The following is a 19334-nucleotide window of genomic DNA, read 5'->3' on the forward strand; positions in this document are numbered from 1 at the left end:
AGTTCAACAAGTTGAACAAATAAAAATTTATTTACTGTTTCAAAAAATTGTATTTTTCTCTCTTCATGAAAGATGGTCACACAGATTATCGACTTTTCAGTAAAAACAGCAACTAGTACTACTTATTGTTTGATCTAGATTGATAATACAGGTAACATGCTGCACTCAGTGTTGAAAAAAAATACATCTACCAATGGCGCATACTGATGAATTAGCATATAATATTCTGTATTTTGTTATAGCTGGAGAGATTTGAAAAACTACTCTTTTTTTTTTTAATGGCTATGTAGAAGTCACCATCTTCTGGAACATTTTGATCAAGTGTTTCCTTTTTTTTATTGTTGTTATTTAAAAACTACTGCTACATGATGGATTTATTTATTTTTGGTCTTAAGAATGATCGCTTAAAGCAGGTTTCCTTTTAAGATGCAGGAACAAATCCATACAGTATTTAAATTCTGGTACTTCTGAATACTGAGAAGGGCTTACTTTGGAAAGACAAAAGGGAGCGGATATATATGTGAGTGAACAGATATGGACACTTCACATATGCAAACTCTGATCTGACTCTAAAAGCCAGTCTTCCTCCTAACACCTCATGTAAAATACAGGGCTTTGCATGCCTGGAAGAGGATATTTTAAGAAATGACTTTGCAGAATAAACAAACAAAAATTAAATTAGGCCTAAAGTACTTCCAAGTCCTTTAATAGGTCATAATTTAGTAATGATATAATTATTCTCTTCCTGTCATGAGGGAAATAGATATGACAATGCACAAATTTAATATTAATGTTTAATTTTCTTTCTCAATGTACATAATCATTTGATCCTCGGGATAAACATTTTACTTGACATAGGGAATAATGGTCAAGTTTATTTCAAATTTTCCTACTGTTCAAAAAAGAGAAAAGCAGAATGTTGAACTGTAAATGACAGTGATGTATTAGGAGGTAACACAGGTCTAGGATGATTTACTTATTTCTAAGTAAGCTGAGTTAATATTTCTTATACGCATGGGACAATAAAGAAAAGGAAATCCTTACTCCCTCCCTCCTCTGGTCTTCTCTTTCTCTTCCTTCCTGGGGGCGTCCAGTCCCAACTGAAACACCTTTACTATTGGGAGGATCAGGCTTCCTCAGATAAGGCTAAACTAGCTAAATTTTAAATAGTACCAGGAGTATTTCTGGAATATTATGAACCTCATATATATTTATGAGCCTGGGACCAATCGGAAGCAGAATGAATGGCACGCTGTACAGTGAGCTGTTGCTTTTGTAGCCCACAGAGCTTGCCCTCTGGCTGTGGGCTGCACCCTCGGGTTGATAGACACGAGAATTTATGCTTCCCGTGTGATGCGGTCTCTCAACAAATCCCAGAGAACCTTGGACAAGGGCACAGGAAGGACAAAGCTTCCAATAACCAGGTGTATTCCCAGAGTGACAATAAGTGTCACAGCAAGCTTTTTAAGTGGTCTTCACTTTATGCAGAGAACACACGTACATCAGGGGTAGGAAAAGTTGTGCGGGAAGCACATTTCCTTCAGCCTGCCCACCTTCCCATGTAAACACAGATACGCCCACATAGGTACATCATCCACGGTGTCTACCGAACTGCAGAACGGCCAGGGCAAATGTATGGAAGTAAAGCAGAGAGTACTCAGTTGTTCTTCGTTTGTTCAGATGATACAAGGCAGCTAATAACACTGATCCAAAGATGACTGTCAGATGCATTTTATGATAATCACAATGTTCTTTTTTTTTTATTGTACTTTAGATGAAGGTTTACAAAACAAATAATTTCTCATTAAAGTTAGTATACATATTGTTTTATGACAATGGTTAAAAACACCACAACACGTCAACACTGTCCCTTCTCAACCTTGGGTACCCTATTACCAGCTCTTCTGTCCCCTCCTGTCTTCTAGTCCTTGTCCCTGGACTGTTGTGCCCCATTAGTCTCGTTTTGTTTTATGGGGCTGTCTAATCTTTGGCTGAATGGTGAACTTTGGGAGTGACTTCATTACTGAGCTAAAAGGGTGTCTGGGTTCCATACTCTCGGGATTTCTCCAGTCTCTGTCAGGCCAGTAAGTCTGGTCTTTTTTTGTGAGTTAGAGTTCTGTTCTACATCCTTCTCCAGCTCTGTCCGGGACCCTCTGTTGTGATCCCTGTCAGAGCAGTCAGTGGTGGTAGCCAGGCACCATTAGTTATACTGGACTCAGTCTGGTAGAGGCCGTGGTAGTTGTGGTCCATTAGTCCTTTGGACTAATCTTTTCCTTGTATCTTGTTTTCTTCATTCTCCCTTGCTCCCGAACAGGTGAGACCAGTGGAGTATCTTAGATGGCTGCTCACAGGCTTTTAAGACCCCAGATGCTACTCACCAGGTAGAATGTAGAACATTGCCTTTATAAACTGTGTTAGGTCAATTGAGCTAGATATTCCCCGAGACCATGGTGTCCACAGCCCTCCGCCCAGCAACTCAGTCCCTTAAGGAGTTTGGATGTGTCTATGGAGCTTCCATGACTTTTCCTTGTTTAAGTTGTGTAATTCCACCATTAGCAAAAAAGCCATTAAAAAAAATGAACAAACAAAAACTCATGAGACTCACATCACTAGCAGTACTATTATTTGATTTAATATTTTTCAAGGCTTTGTTCTTAGTTTAGACTTTTCGGGGAAAAAAATCTCAAATTAATTAATTCCAAGTTAAAAAACAATTCCAAATTCTAAAATATCAACACATTTTGGAATTCAGCAAATAATTCAATATTTAGAACCAACAACCTCCAAATTAGGGGAAAAAACCCAGTGATATGAAAAACAATCTCAGAAATAAAACAGAAAATTATTTTAGATAATCTGTGAGATTTTGTATGTGAGATGGGATGACATTTATACAGGAGGAGCACTTTGGTGGATACAGACTAGAATTCAAAACCTAAGTGTGTCTTTATTCCACAATATACTCCTTGGATTAATATTAGACAAAAGACATTATAGGCCTTTGGAGGTGAAAAAGAAAACAAGAGTGTAGTACTCAAAACACCAACTTTCACAAAAAATAATAAACTATATTCTTGGCGGGAAATATGGGAACATGTCCATTCTTCCCACCAACCAAGCAGCTTCAAGTATCTGTTGTATATGTTCTGCTTTTTTTCCCACTAACTCTTCCCAGATTGATACTTTTATAAAATGTAGTAAAAATTAATTAATAAAAAATTAATTAATAGAAAAATGAATTAAAAATCAAAGATGTGCAAAATATAAGCCCCCAACTTTTCTTGGTAGTTAAAAAGATAATTTTGGAGGTGAAATCTATACAACATAAAATTAACCATTTTAAAGCGAACCATTGAGTGGCATTTAGCATACTCACAATGTTGTGCGATCATCACCTCTATCTAGTTCCAAAACATTTCCATCATTCCAAAGTAAAACTCCTTACCTAAAAAGCAGTTTCTCCCCAACCCTTCCTTCCTCCAATACCATACCTAAAAAAACTAACCAAACCCATTGACATCTATCTGCTCTCTGTCTCTATGGATTTACATATTACAGAGATTTCATAGAAATGAAATCATACAGTATGTGACCTTTTGAGTCTGGCTTCTTTCATTTAGCATAATGTTTGGAGGTTCATCCATGTTGTAGTACGTTATCAGTACTTCAATCCAAGCCCCTAACTTTTATAATTAAATTTAGCAGACATTGTCAAACTGCTTATGTAAATGCTTACTCTCCATTTCTGTATTTGTCTCCTCATGGAAACCACTCACTTTAAATAGCACTGGAATAGGAAGACAGGGATCTTCAGTCACTTCATGAGGAAATGTTGAAAATACAGAAGGAAAAAAATGGTGATGGGAATGAAACAGAACAGAGCATGCAATATTTATGGGAAGACGATGACATCATGACAATATAAGCTGCGATGAAAGTTCTCTGATACTTAGCTTCAGAGAGTTAAGACACTCCCAGGATCTCCATGAGAACCACTGGGTTTGAGAATTTTGAGGCTATTAAATGATTAGTGAGCTGCTGTACTTGTAGCTGCAATGTGTAATTAACCTGTGGCACCTACAGGGGATGAATATTATTGCAGCAAACTGATTAGTTCCTTTTGCATGAATAAAAACTACCAGTTATGTTCACTACAATAATTATAAGGCTTACCACTTCTGAGACTTCAAGCCCTAAAACTGATTATCACCTGGAAGGAGTTGTCCTTTGTGCAGTAAAATGGCATTAGTTCGAGTAGGTAAAACTTTTCTTTTCACTGAAACTTCAGCATTGGTTGTTAGGAGAAGATTTAAGTTAACTGGCCATTTGTCCAAAGTGATAAAATGTGTTCACACCGTTTTAAGACTTTATTTTTATTCCGTGAACACGTTAGGTGCTCAGAGAGGGTCAGTGTTACCTGCTGCTGGAGTGTGAATTAGAGTATTATAGAGAATGACAGGCACTGGGGAAGACAAAGCTTAGTCTTTAAAATGTCAAGTTACATAAACTCTTAATTCAAAAGAGGAACAGATTAATTAAATACTTCTTAGCCTGGGGAAGCCAAATCAGCCACCATATCAAAATGGGCACCAAGTGGATTTGACACTCAACTCCATCAATGAAGCAGGAGTTCAGGGTCTGCCATGGACCTTTCAGATCTGACAGGCATTTCGGCTACCTTCAAGACTCCTCGTTATTTTCAAGAGGATGGAACTAGAGGCTTTTGCAAATGTTAAAGTCAACCAACCATCCTTCCCCTGATTTTAAAATGCAAGGGAATTTGTAAGATTCTTCTTTTACCAGCTGCATCAAAAGACACTTAAAAGACAGACTCTGCATGCTTCATGGACATCTAAATTGATTAAAGAAGTAGTTACCCTTTTATAATTTTAATTTAAAGAAATATAGGTATGCATTTGACCACAAAATGAAATAAAATGGTCACATACAACTTTTGAAGTTAATTGTTAAAGGTCCTATCAAAATCTGAAGTTGGGCACCCCCAGAGATGATGGCCTTAGCCAAATAGGACTTGGCTGCTATCTTCAAGAAGGTTACAGTCTAGGGGGTGACAAACAACCCACAAATTACAGGAAGTACCAAGTGCTCTGAGAGACTTAGGCATGTGGGGGGTGGGGGACCACACAAAAGGCAGAAACACTTTCTGGGAAACAAGGACATTTATTTATTTTTGACTTTATTCCCCTAAAGGAGGGATCCTCAACTGTTCTACAGACACTGAGATGATAGCTGATTTAACTGACGACAGTGGGTAATGACAGCAATTTGCTTCTCAGGAAAGAAGGAAACAATAATTATCAAATCATATGGTGACTCTTATTGGCAAGCATTTTGACAAGTCCACTTTTATAGGAATAAAGATGTTCCTTCTACTCGTTCATTTCTACACAGCAAATAGTTCATGAGAACAAGTGACTTAAAAGGAAATTCTTCTCATCTTTCAGAGCTAAATGAATGTAGAAAATATGACAGGACGGCTTCAGAAAAATCTCTTGATACAGCAGCCTCCTATGGCCGTATAGCTTTAAGTCATTAAGAAGTTAAACTCCACCCCCACCCTCTCTCACTCCCTTGGCCGGAACTATCTTTAATTCAGACTTGTTAATGGAATTAGAAATTTCAGGTAAAAAATTAGCTTTGTTTTAACAACACAAATAAAAACACTGTGCCCCTGTCTGGTCACCAAATAGAAAATAAAGACAGATTTTATAGATAGTAATGCAAAATACAAGCCAAACTCACAATCAGAAGAATTCTTTCAGAATTCCAAAGTTTACAATAGCCAAAAAGTGGAAATAATCCAAATGTCTATCAACTGGTGAAGGGATAACAAAATGTGACATATTCATGCAACGGAATGCTATCTGGTATAAAAAGGAATGAAGTAGTTATACATGGTACAAGATGGATAAACCTCAAAAACATCATGCTAAGTGAAAGAACCCAGACAGAAAAGATCACATAATGTACTGTTTCATTTATGTGAAATACTCAGAAAAGGCAAATCTATAGAGACAGAAATTAGATTACTAGTTGTCTAGGGCTGAGGGTGGAAAGAAAGAGTGACTGCAAATGGGCAAAAGGTTTCTTTTTGGGGTGAGGAAAATGTCTAAAATTAGTATATGGTTATAGATGCACAACTCTGTAAACATACTAAAAATCATTGATATGTACACTTTAAATAAGCACATTTTATGGTATGTAAAATTATACCTCAATAAGCCAGTTAAAAAACATTGAAGTTCAACAGTTAGTTCATGCCTGACTATAGCACTTATCAAAATGTATTATAATGGTTATTGCTTGAGCATCTACTCATTCCCACTAGAATGATGAGTTTTAGGGGACAGGTCTGTGTCTACATCACTTTCTCTCTCTAGTGCCAAGCACAGTGTTTATCACATAGCCGTTGTTCAATACATATTTACTGATGAACAATTGACATGAATGAAATAACCATTAAAGTACAATGTCTCTATATATACATATATCCATCTATCTACCTATCTTCCTATTTTAAAACAGTGTACCAAAAGTTAAAGAATGAAAAAATTAAATTTTTCCCTCTCACTTTTCCCCCTCTATGGTACTCACACTCTTAAGTAGTTCATTCATTCATTTATTCAATATTTATTCAAATATTAATTAAGCACATTACTAGCTACTGAAATGTAAACTGAGCCCCGATCTCTGTCCTCAGGAAGCCTACAGAGAAGTGGAGGAAACAGACAAATGATAAAGAAATAGAATACAATGTGGGCAATGCTTTGATCAAAGCTTGTGTAGGGTATTGTGTAGGGGAGATGATTTTTGAACCAAGCCAACCCAAGAAGGTTAAATAGGAACTAGCTAGAAGATAACTCAAGGAGGATGGACATTGGAGCAGAAAGAACATGGAGCTATGGAACAGCATGATGTACTTGGTGAAGTAATAGGTTCTGGGTGGTGGAGTGATGAATGCACCCAAGGGATCAACAGGAAATGACGTAGACAGAAACTCACTCACAAAGGACCCACCATGCTAAGCTAAGGATCTCAAAAAAGGTCTTGGATTTTTAACCTGAAAATTACAGGACCCATGAAGGATTCCAAGGTGGCAAATGACAGTCAGCCATTGAGAACCCTATGGAGCACAGTTCTACTTTGACACACATGGGGTCATCATGAATCAGGTCGATTAGACAGGAACCGGTTAATTAGAATGACAGATTGGTATTTTGGGAAGATGTGTATAGCAGTGTGGAAAAAGACAGCATATGCCTTAAATAGGACATCTCTCAGGGTCCTGCCTCACAGGTTTCCAGACTTTGATCCCATCTCCAGTAACCAGAACTTCATTTGACCTTGGACCTTTCCATATTTCCTCTCACAGACTCTGGCCTGCCTGGTGGTCAAAGCTTCTCTGGCTGCCCTGCACACAGGAACTCTAGCCCTACCCTTGGCTTTGTCTAACTCAGCTCCCAGGGCCAGCTCTGGGACTCTGTAACATGGAACATGGAGGAGTCAAATATCTTATTTTAAAAAACATTCAAGTAAACAAAGGTGGACCAAGGTCTCCATTTTCAAGGTTTGTTAAATTTTTCTAGAATATGATATTATAGAATTATGATGTTTAAGGTCAAGATGAAATTACTGAAAGAAAATTTCAGTTGCAAAGAACCAATTAGCTCTTTAACAATCTGGAACAATATGGTTTGTGGCCTTAGGCTTAATGGCACAATACTTAGACAATGGTTTATTTTTTAGATTTTATGGCTGCAGTTTTGTTGTCTATGAGTTCCCTCGTTGCACCTCTCCTCACAAGAGAAAATCACGTGCCCACCCCGCGGCAGCATACTTACTGGAAATGACAAAGAATAAATCTCCCTAGACAGCTGTCTCATCACTCACTGGGGAAGAAATATGGCAGGTCGAGCTTGAAAACAGGCTAAATATAATACACACACAAATTAAAATTACATTTTCTTGAAGAGAATTTTCTGTTATTGTTACAGAGGCTGTCTAAAATTTCCATTGGTTAATGACAGTGCAGCTGAGAGGAAAAAGAGTCACTCCACCAATACTCTTCCAAAAAAAATGCTCATGAGGCCCTGAGAACGTACATGAAAACAACTGCACTGATTAAACAGTTTTTACAGCCTGTGTTGTTTTCGGGAACAGATATTCCTATATGTTGCTATCAAGGGTTATCAACATCAAGGAGAGGAGTGAGCTGAATCATACTCATTCATTCCAAAGATTTATGAAGACATCATCAACTTTCTATCAGTGAGAGAGAATGCTTTTTCTATTCTCAACAGCACTCCCAAGTGGGTTCACATACAGCTTCCTAGGTACTTGACCCCCTGAGCATTCATGTGGATCCAGTTTCTCAAGGGAATCCTATAGGAATCTCATAGCCCTCTCATTCTCTCTTTTATGCCAGTAAACTTGGAAGAATACCATCCTCCTGGAGAGTTAAATAATTTTAAGATGGCTATTTTAGACACATTTAATTCTAAGTACTGATCTGGGTAAACACGATAAGGGTTTAATCTCTGAGTTCTCTGCCTCAGGGGCTCTATTTCTAAACAAAATACTCAGGAAATGTAATTTCACCATGGGGTGAGCAGTTACATAATAGCCTTAGAAAACCATTTGATCACCCAGTGACAAGAAACCATTTCTTAGAAGTCACCTACACAACACTTCATGATGTACTGTGTGTGAGGTTAAATTTGTTTTTAGGTCATCTACCATGCTGGCAAGATAATTTATTGACTGCTTTTTTCAATACCTATTGCCCTGTAGCTTTGCTTCTCAGTTTCTTTCAAGTTTCTTAGATAAGAAATCTCCAAAGGAGAACGGTCATGCTGTGCTGCCTTGGAGAAGCCTCAACAGAGTTTATAGGACTAATACCAGGACATTTGTGGAAGAAGATACACTACCACAGGCTCGCCCTGCACACTCCAGCTGAGGGAGGGAGCATTTCACTGTGTGAAAGGTGAAGGTCTTGACCAAGCTGGAAATTGAGAAATTTTGTGTTTTAAAGAGGAAAACATAAACTTATAAACAAAGCTGCAAAAAACAAAAAACAAAAACAAAACAAACAAACAAACAAAAACGGATTGACATCAAGAGACCTCTTCCTCTTAGATGTTGCACTTCAGGTATCTTAAACTTCTTGCTCCGACATTTGCACCAAGGTCTATACTCTCTCCGGCATCTGGACTTTCTCACATTGCTACTCCCTCCACCTTGTCTTTCAGACTTCTGCCACACTCCCTCAGCCTTCAGCTTCAGGTCTCAGCTTAAACATCCCTTCTCCTCAGTTACCTTCTTTGACCCATAGGTCCTCTTGTTGTGTGCTCCCATGGCTCTTGGACCTCCAATGTCGGGGCACACCCCATTCCTCATTTTCGGTACTGTGTGTCCAGCCTTCCCTACAGAGTTGCAAGTCAAGAGGGCAGGAGCCACGTTGGTCCTATTCAACATGGCACCTCCAGTTCCTAGGACAAGCTGTGGCATATGGCAGGCGCCCAACATGTATTTGTTAATAAATTAATTAAAAACTGCCCCAATCTTAATGAGCATACATTTTGTGGTTTTTAAAATTTGGAAGGGAAAAAATTGAGATTGTCAAAAACGCAATTGAAAAAAATGAGATGCGGACTATAAAAGTGAGGTCTCCCCAGCACCAAGTCATTCTTTTCTGACATATTAAATATCAGTATGGCCAGGCACACTTGGCTTTATACCAGAAATTTGTTTCTGATTTGAAAAGAAGGCACATTATGTATTAAGTCTATCATTTGTGCTTCACAGTAAGCAATGTAGTCCTGTCGTACCTCAGAGAAATGTTTCTTGCTTTTCTTGACCTAAGTGAAATTACAGTTTTTTCTTCATTGCTTGGAAATCTTCTAAATTTGTTTTGACATAAACCATTTAGGGATGAAGGATTAATAGTACAAATGAGTAAAGACAATTGTGTTTATTGATAGAGTAAAGGAACAATAAACGTGACACTTAGCTATGTTAGGTGGACCTCAAAAAAGAAATTTGAATACATTTGTGTGACTATCTCAGCAGAGAGGTACACATCTCATAAATGCACTCAAAGAATTTCTAATTCTCACACTCTGAACAAAATTCTGCCAGTTCAGTTCTTAACAAATTCTAAGCTTTCTAGTGATGGTTTATTTCAGCTTTTGGTGACCGATCAAACACTCTTTCAATCTCCCATACTGAAGAGTTCCCCATGGTACCAGAATGTACTGTCCTAAGAACATGCTTTTTTTAAGCTAATCCTTTTTAGCAAAAAAGGTTTATTTGAATCTCTACAGATTTACTAAATCTGCTTACAGTTTAAGGGTAGGTAGAGGTCAGAGACAGGCAGACGAGTTTCCTCCTTTCTTTCACATCCTCTCTTCTTTTTCCTGCCCTTTTCTTCATTCCCAAGGACTCTAACTTTGCCCCTCTTACCCCCTCTCCACTCTCTCTCCCTGGGTAATTGTGCCTACTTCAAGGGCTTTAACTATGACCTATATACACTGATGATGGATAAATCTCCAGCCCTGACCTCTCTGTTGACCTTTAAATCCTTATTCGCAATTGCCTCCTGAGCTAACGTCACCTGGATGTCCCAGGGTATCATCAAAGTCACTGTCAAAAGTGGAACACCTTATTTTGTATCTCCTACCTTAGTGACCACACAGTTGTTCAAGCCAAAAACCCGCAAGTCACGCAGAGTCCTGATTCTCCTTCATGTCTCACAGTCAACCAGCCACCACACCCTTTAGACTCCCAGTTTCTCTAGAATCTGTCCTCTTCCAACTCCACTGCTGCTGCTTTTAAGTCAGTCCTTGTCATTTCTTCTAACTGGTGTTTTTGCTCCTAGTCTTGCCTTCTAATCAATCCACTACCTCATCAGTAGGGTAATTTTTCTAAAATAACTTTTTACAATGACATCCTTTAATTTTTAGCCATTACCCTCAGGATCAAGCACAAACTCACAAATACAGCACATAAAGACCTTTATGATTTAGCCCCTGCCAACCTTTCCAATTCCATCCTCCTCTACATCCTAACATGACAATTTCCTTCACCTCTGTGTCCCCCAACACCCTGACCATACCTCTAATGAAGCCTCAGTGAATGATGAGTGGCATCCCCACTTTGCCTGCTCTGTAGCAGGTATCTGCTCTTTTTGCCTGTGCAATGTCTGTTCTGTCTTCGTTTGGTAGTAAGACATTGGAGCTAATCAGACCCCAATGGTGGGTCTGTCAATCAAAGCACCTTCCTTCCATGGCCAAGGAGTGGGCCCTGATCCGAGCCAGGCTAATCAGGAGCTCTGCCCAGGATTTTAGTTGGGTAGAATGATCACAAGAGGTAGAGCTGATTCACTTCAGCAGCAATTCCTTGGTGGGGCTGTCCTTTAGTTCCTGCCATCTAGTCCTAGGACTTATCCTCGTTCCTGGCATCCCCAAAACTTATTTAGTTGATCCTTTAATTTTTTCCCTTCAGTTGCTTGCATCTTGAAGGGGGGGGAAAAAAAAAACAACCAACCCAAAACAAACTAACGAAACCTAACTGGAAAAAAAAAGAATGTTATGATTTTATTCTTGTTTGTATGCTGGCCTGGCTGGCACAGTGCCTAGAAAACCATAAACATTTATTGAATGAATAAATGAATGAATGAATGTTTGCATGCATGAATAATCAAAACTCTGAAGGTGGAAGAGGAAGAAAAGTGTCAGAAGCAATGGAAAGAGCTTTAGGGCAGTGCCAACATTGTTCAGTGGTAATAGCTATTTGTGTCTCTTTACATCCCTAATGCTTACTTCATATTTCCTGACATTACAAAGGAAAGAACGAGAGTTCTTTCACTATATCAGGATAAATGCTATTCACAAGGATCTACCTTATTATTCCAACAGTACTAGACCACGCCATTTCTGAGTCTCTCTCCATTTAGCATGTTATGAATACTCAGTACATATGAAGCTACTAGAACATCTTTTTCTAATATTTGAAGCAATCTTATCCTAATAAATATATTGTATCATATGTGTCTGGATGAAAATTAGAATTCAACTTTACTGCCAACTCTGACGACCCGGACCAATGATGGTGAGAAAGAGTCTGAGGCTGAGTCAGGCAACGCAGTGAGAAAAAGCCACAATCAAATACAGTTTCTGGGATTTACTAGAATTGACTATAGAGCTTAAAGAAATTCCTGTGTGAACACAATGATATTAATATTATAATTAGAAACTCCTTTATAGTACCAGTCAGCAGTATCCCTAAATTCCAGGGGCACAGTATAATCATTAATCTATATAATTAAGGAAAGTATAAAATACTCCTTTGGCCTATAACTACCTAGTAGGTTGTGTGGAAGCTTTTTCAGGAGACTATTCCAAGTAGTAAGTGGGGTCACCATGCTCCAGAAGATATGTATTGTGGCCTGAACCCAATATAATATATTTTAAAAGCTAAGCCTTAGGTATTCTCAAAAAACAATTATGTCTTATATAAAAAATCAGGTTAATATTAATGCATTATCTCAGGAAAACTAAACACAAATATCTAGACATGAATAAAACTGGAACCCTTCTTGTTATGGCCTGTGAAATTAAATGTCTTGGTTAAATGAGCAGAACTAATACCTAAAAATATATATTTTTTATTGTGGTAAAGACATATATAACAAAACATTTGCCATTTCAACATTTTTAACATGTACAATTCAGTGACATTAACTATGCCCAACATCTTGTGCAACCATCACCCTCACCTGTTTCCAAATTTTTCCAAAGCCCTTGACAAAAGCTCAGTGCCCCCTAAGCAATAACTCCTCTCTCTCCTTCCCTCCCACCCCTGGGGACTACCAGTGAATTCTGGTCTCTATACATTTGCGTATTCTAGACACTTCGTATAAGTGGTATCATACAATATATAGATTCAGAGAGTCTTAAAAAGAGCACTGATTTAAGGGATCAAGTGACCTCAAGTCACTGCCCTCTCATCTCAGTTTTCTCTTCAGTTAAAAGGTTACGCTGATGGGAAAATCTGGGAATGGTTAACGGTGATCGTTGAACAACGTGATGAACGTGATTAACATCACTGAACTGTACATGTGGGGATTATAGAAATGGCAAATGTTCTGCTACCTATATATTGACCACACACACACACACACACACACACACACACGCAAGGTTAACCAGCGCTGTGGACCAGGGATACTATTTTTCATTGCACTGACCTTTGGGCAGTGGGAAAAGATGCTACCCAAATCATTGGATTTCTGAAGACAGTTATCTGGAATCTGCACGTCTTCACTAGCAGTGAGTGGATGACCTGAGTTTTCAACGTAAGGGCTTATGTGTCCTTTGTGAGGGGCTGAGAATGAATGTATGGCAGCTGGATAATTGACAATGCAGTAGAAGGCGCTGAAGGGGGACTTTGGCTACAAGGGGCTGGAAAACAGCTTCTAAGGCCCGCAGAAAAAGCAGCACGGACAGTGCAGAATCGCTAGAGACTTCCGGAAAGCAGCAACAAGCAGGGAGACTTTCCTGACATCAATCAACAGAGGGCTACATCCACAGGAGAAGCACCAAGAGATCAGAGTTCCACGTCCCTACCCACTGTGCAAAGCGGACCAGTGCATTTGGCTATTTTCATCAAGCCTGTGCCAGCAAAGAGCATACGCAGCCCATCCTGCAGCCAGAAGGGCAAAGTGACTCCCAGAAAACTCAGCCTCACTGAGCCTTATCAACATATATTTCAGCCAGAGTTTGGGGAATTCATGAGCTCCAGGGGTCATTTCTCTAAAGGTAAATGAGACTGCATTTCACTTGGGATTAGAATGTAGACTAGCAAGCCTTTCTGCATACGGCCATCAGGTCCCTCATGGAGCGATGCTGCACTTCATATAGAATTACAGGCAGTCCCGAGGATGAACGCCGGGCTTCTGGACAACTTGTACTTAAGAACGGACTGCCATAAAGCCTACTATTAAAATTTTGAGTTAAATGCAACGGTTCGTAATAACGACTACACGCACTACTTTGTGACGCTCATGAAAACATCGCGTGGTTTGGGAGTGTTTCTTAAGTGTTTTATATGCATAAAAAGGTAAAATATATACTATATACTAAGACAAACATCCGACTAACTGATCCTAAATCTGAATCCTGTGTACCTATTCTGACTTACCAACAAATTTGACTTAAAGACAGACTTAGGAATGGATCTTGTGCATAACCCGGGGACCGCCAGTACAGTCAGACATCACTCGAGGGCCATGTGTTCCTGTCCTGGTGGCTCTGCTTGTTGCTAGGTTAAAAACCAAAACCCAACCTGTTGCGCTGAGTCAATTCTGACTCATAGCGACCCTACAGGACGGAGTAGAACTGCCCCATAGTGTTTCCAAGGTTGTGATCTTTATGGAAGCAGACTGCCACATCTTTCTCCTATGAAGCAGCCGGCTGGCGGGTTCAAACCTCCAACCCTTTGGTTAGCAGCAGCATGCTTAACCACTGTGCCACCAGTACTTCTCCGTTGCTGGGTTAACTCCCGCTGAAAAGACCCTTAACTCTCCTCCAGAATGATAGAAGGCATTCTTGAATGTGAAAAGCAGGACCTCAAACTCCACTTCTAAAAGCCCAGAGACCTCACTGGGCCTTTCTCCTAACATCTACTGCCACAGAGCACCAGATCTGAGCTGTAGGCTACCCTGGAATTACTGATCTATACCTGCATAACTAGGGGTCCCAGGTGACGCAAATAATTAAGTGCTCAGCTACTAACCTAAAGGTTGGAGGTTCAAACCCACCCAGAGGTGCCTCGGGGGAAAGGCCTGGCAATCTGCTTCTGAAAGGTCACAGCCTTGAAAACCCTATGGCACTCAGCTCTACTCTGACACGCATGGGGTTGTCATGAGTCGGAATTGACTCAACAGCAATTGGTTTGGTTTTACCTATATAACTAGTCTAGGGAATAGACAAGGCTTTTTTGGTATTGTTGTTAAATTGTGGCATCTTCCCAAATGCAACAAAGTGAATGAGTAGGGGGCCAGGTATGAATGGCAGCAAGGTGTCATGCCAAGAACAGGGACTCCTCAAAGAAATTAAGGACTGTGTATTCTGGCCAAACTAGAATTTAAACCCAGGCCGTGAGCTCCAGAGACCCCACTACACTGTTCTGCCTGTTAGCAATTCTGAGGGCCCAGTGTGGCACTCTGTTAAACATTATGTTTTATCTCATTAGTCATCAGCACGACCTTGTGTGCTAGGTCATCGTCCTCACTCTGCAGATGAGGTCCCATGGTCAGGAAGTGGCTCCAAAATCCATAGTCTTTACAGCTACAATGCCTCATTGCTCAGGTCTGGACTACGGGAAATCTCAGACGGCCTTCACACTGCCCCACTCTACAGTACCCCAGACTATCCCAAATTAATTGTAATAAGATGCTGTTCTAATCATGTCACTTTCTGGAGCAAAAGCTTCCAACAGAATCCCCACAGATGCATTACTACTTTTACCTAATGAATTCTAAATCTGTCACTGTGGCATTCAAGGCCAAGGGAGAAGGTAAGATGTGGCATTCCTCATCACCAACCTTTCTCACCTCACCCCTACATCTCCCTCACACCGAGGTTCTCCATTCCCCAAACCCACCCTGTTCATTCCCCCACGCCATGGTCCCTCATCTGTAAGCTCTTCCTCTACAGTTCCTCTAAGGGTTCATTCCCTGGAGCAAGGGCCTAAACCACTAAATGATTTAGAGTTTAATCTGTGTTAGAGTGCTCTAGAAATTTCAGTAGTTAAAATCTTATTAGGCATTGTAACATTATTAAACCAAGTTTTGTGCTAAGGTGGGTGACAAGGTCACGAAACTTGGGTATAATATCAGCTTTCAGGATGTTAGTTGCATTACTGATCTTGGCTTAATAGAACAGGATGAAAAAGACAGGACCCATTACATAGCGATGCATCATTCCATTAGAGATGTGGATTGGATTAGACAGGAAGTTATCAGCTTCCAAAAGCAGCCATACCATCAGAGCAGCCTTCCTAGGCAGTTAGGTTGGTTCAACAGTTGCCAGAGCCATCTAACAAGAGATGTCCATGCCCAGAGACAGGAGATTGTCCAGAGATCACGTGGCAAGTCCCACAAGAGACTTACCCTGATGCTTGGTCCCAGGGGTTACTCAAAACTACGGGATAAATATGGTTCATCTCCAATTTACTTTTGCAGATTTAGGTCAAAATGTAAATAATTTAACTGAACAAATGTTATAATATTATTATGTCAAAACATAAAAACTCCAAGGACTTATTATGGAGTAGAATGGAAAATTCCATAATTTTTTATAACAAAACATGAGTCACTATTGAATTTGCTGTTGACCTCTTTGGTTTACACAGGCCGACCCTTGGGAGTGCATGCCACTCTCCTCTGATATTAGAAGTATTTCAGTGGAAAAGCTTGAGAAATGCTGATGTAATGTGCTAAGTGTTTGGACCAAGACCCAGTGGAATCTAGCTATCACGTGTTGAAAGGCTCGTGCCAGACATGAAGAGTGTGTCCTACTAAAAAATATGAAAAGGAAAAAGTTTATACTCTCCTTCTGTAAGCCTATGTGCAAATACTAAAATGAATATTAAATACAGATTTCTTATACTTCTATAGCATATTTAACTGTGGTTTTACAACATACATTGGAACTTCCAAAATATGACTTAGGTATCATATTTTGAAAGATGTGCAATCTAAGTTCCTTTAAAGCAAACCTGCCATGGAACAAGCTTCTAGAAGAATCAAATCAATTCGGATCCGGGTTATAGCCCAAGACTAAGAAACTTCAAGGCCTAAAAACAAACTATACGTTTAGCCATTGAAAACCAGTTACCATATGATGGGCACTCATGTACCCACTGAGAAGAAAAAGAGGAAAAAATAAAGATTCCTCAAAGGGCACCATGATAAGATCCATGCAGGGACACATGGCATGGCCTTAGGTGGGATAAAAAACAGCACAGGCTTACATCAATGTACACAACTGGGCAGGACAGGCATATCATAGCGCAGAATGAAGAGTAGAAATACCAGGCTGCACTTGGCAGCCTAACCTTATCAGCCTAACCTGGGGTTATTCAGTAATTCATTCAGCATATAAGTATGTGTCAGACACTGCTCTAATGGTCCATGATACAAAACAAGATCTCTGACTTGATGAAGCTGTGTGTCTTTTTCAAAAAAAAAAAAAAAAAAATAAGGAGTAGAGCATGAGAGGACAAGGGTTTCTTCAGGGAGTCTCTTTGGTAAGATGATATCTGAGCAGAGACTTGAAGGGAGGGAGGAAGAGAGCCCTGTGACAACCTAGTAGAAGAGCATCAAAGACAGAGAACTGCAAATGAAAAGGCCCCGAGGCAGGATTGTGCTTGGCAGGCTTGTGTGGGGAAAAAAGCAAGGAGGCCAGTGTGGCAGGAACAGAGTGAGCAAAGGGGTGGTAGGTAGGTGACAGTGAGGTTGCAAAAGCAAGTCACAAAGAGCCTCGAGGACATGATAAGGACTTTGGATTTTACCCTGGGTGAAATTAAACCACTGGATATGGTGACATGATCTATACTATGTTTGGAAAGATCACCCTAGAAGCTATATGGAGAGTATACAGTTTTACGCAGTAAGACTTCAGTTGGGAGGCTCTTGCAATAATCCAGGTGAGAGAAGATGGTAGCCTGAACAGACAGTGGAGGTGGTGAAAAGTGGTTGGATTCTGGATGTTACAAAAGTAGCACCAACAGGTTTTCTGATAGAATAGATGTGGGGTGTAAGATAAAAAGAGGATGTCGCCATGATTTTTGGTTCATATATCAGGAAGGATGAAGTTGATATTTTAAAGATGCAAGGATGTCAAGCAGTGGTTGGATAGATAAGTCTTGAGTTCAGGGGAAAGGTCCAAGCTAAGGACAAAATTGGAAACCTCCACAAAGTGGTACTGTATTTAAATCCAGGGCTGGATAAAATCATCTAAGAATGAATGTAGACATAGAAGAGTCTAAACAGGCTGCGGGACTGAGACTTGGAGCCTGTCAATGTTAGTTTTTTTTTTTTTTTTTTTTTAATAATAGCTTTATTGAGATATAATTCAAATGCCAATGCTTAAAGGCAATAAAATAGAATGCAAGAGCAAAGGAAACTGATGAGTTAGGAGGAGAACAAATAGAGAATGGTGTTCTAGAGGCCAAGTGAAGAAAGTGTTTCAAGAACCAGAGAGGGTCCAGCTGTGACGAATGCTGATCAAAGATGGTGCAGAGTAAGTCTTGAGATATATGCAGTGGAGGTAAAGGCAGTTTTGATGAAAGTCTGACTGGAGTTATTTCCAGAGAGAATGGAGGAGAGGAAGTGGAAACAGGGAGTATAGACAATTTCTTCAATGATTTTTCTGTAAAAGGGAGTAAAGAAATAGAGCCGTAGCTGAAGGAGGCTTCCAGCAAAACATGCTGATGGGAATGGTCAGTGTGGAAGAGAAATTTCATGATGCTGGAGAGTGAGGACAATTGGTGGGTGAAAGGGGTTGGGACCCAATGCAAAGTTGACAGCCTCGTGTTTATAAGAGGAGAGAAGGCAGAGAAAATATATAGATTCAGATGCAGATAGAGGGCTAGTAGTGGTGGTGGGAATTTGTAGACGTTCTCTTCTGATTGCTTCTAGTTTATCATTAAAATAAAAGGCAACCTCATCGGCAACGTCAACATCATCAGGTTAACCCCTGTTTATCCAACTGACCTGAACCTTTACTGAATGCTGGCAAACCAAACTATAACTGAGTTCCACTATATTTAAATTGGAATTCCAGCGGACAAAAATTGTGTTTAATTCAGTAAAGCTCTAACTCAGTCACTAGCAAATGACTGAAATCAATGTATGTTGTTGTTGGTAGTTCCCGTTGAGTTGATTCCGACTCATGGAGACCCCATGTGTCACAGAGTAGAACTGTGCTCCCTAAGGTTTTCTTAGCTGTAATCCTAATGGAAGCAGAGTACTAGGCCTTTTCCTCCAAGGTAAAACTCTGGGTGGGTTCTAACTGCCAACCTTTAGGTTAGCAGTCGAGTGCAAACTGTTAGTGCCACCTAGGGACCTTTAGGAAAGCTTATCATAAGGTCAAGTTTTTGATTTTTTGGGTCTGAGAACACTATAAAGGGGGACATTTCCCTCATAAATTATATAAATGGCTCTTTCCCATTTATTCAACATTTAAGTAGTATTTTTTTATGGCCATGCACTATGACAGAGACTAGGAATACAAATCTAAAGTTCCTTA

At 39.7% G+C, this 19334-nt stretch overlaps 1 protein-coding gene and 1 long non-coding RNA gene across 3 annotated transcripts in view; both read right to left on the reverse strand.

Moving 5' to 3' along the window:
• LOC111819772 (uncharacterized) overlaps positions 1-9490 on the reverse strand; it is a 293733-nt gene extending 284243 nt beyond the window's left edge. Inside the window, exons 1-2 of the long non-coding RNA XR_002823341.1 lie at positions 9337-9490; positions 7863-7948 (exon numbers count right to left, since the gene is read on the reverse strand). This is a non-coding gene — a long non-coding RNA (uncharacterized LOC111819772). The remainder of the gene's footprint in view (positions 1-7862; positions 7949-9336) is intronic.
• Positions 1-19334, reverse strand: part of KCNB2 (potassium voltage-gated channel subfamily B member 2) — a 463942-nt gene that overhangs the window by 290364 nt on the left and 154244 nt on the right. The window lies entirely within an intron of this gene.

The sequence above is a fragment of the Trichechus manatus genome, unplaced genomic scaffold (genome assembly GCF_000243295.1).
Source record: "Trichechus manatus latirostris isolate Lorelei unplaced genomic scaffold, TriManLat1.0 scaffold00018, whole genome shotgun sequence".
Taxonomy (NCBI): Eukaryota; Metazoa; Chordata; class Mammalia; order Sirenia; family Trichechidae; genus Trichechus; species Trichechus manatus.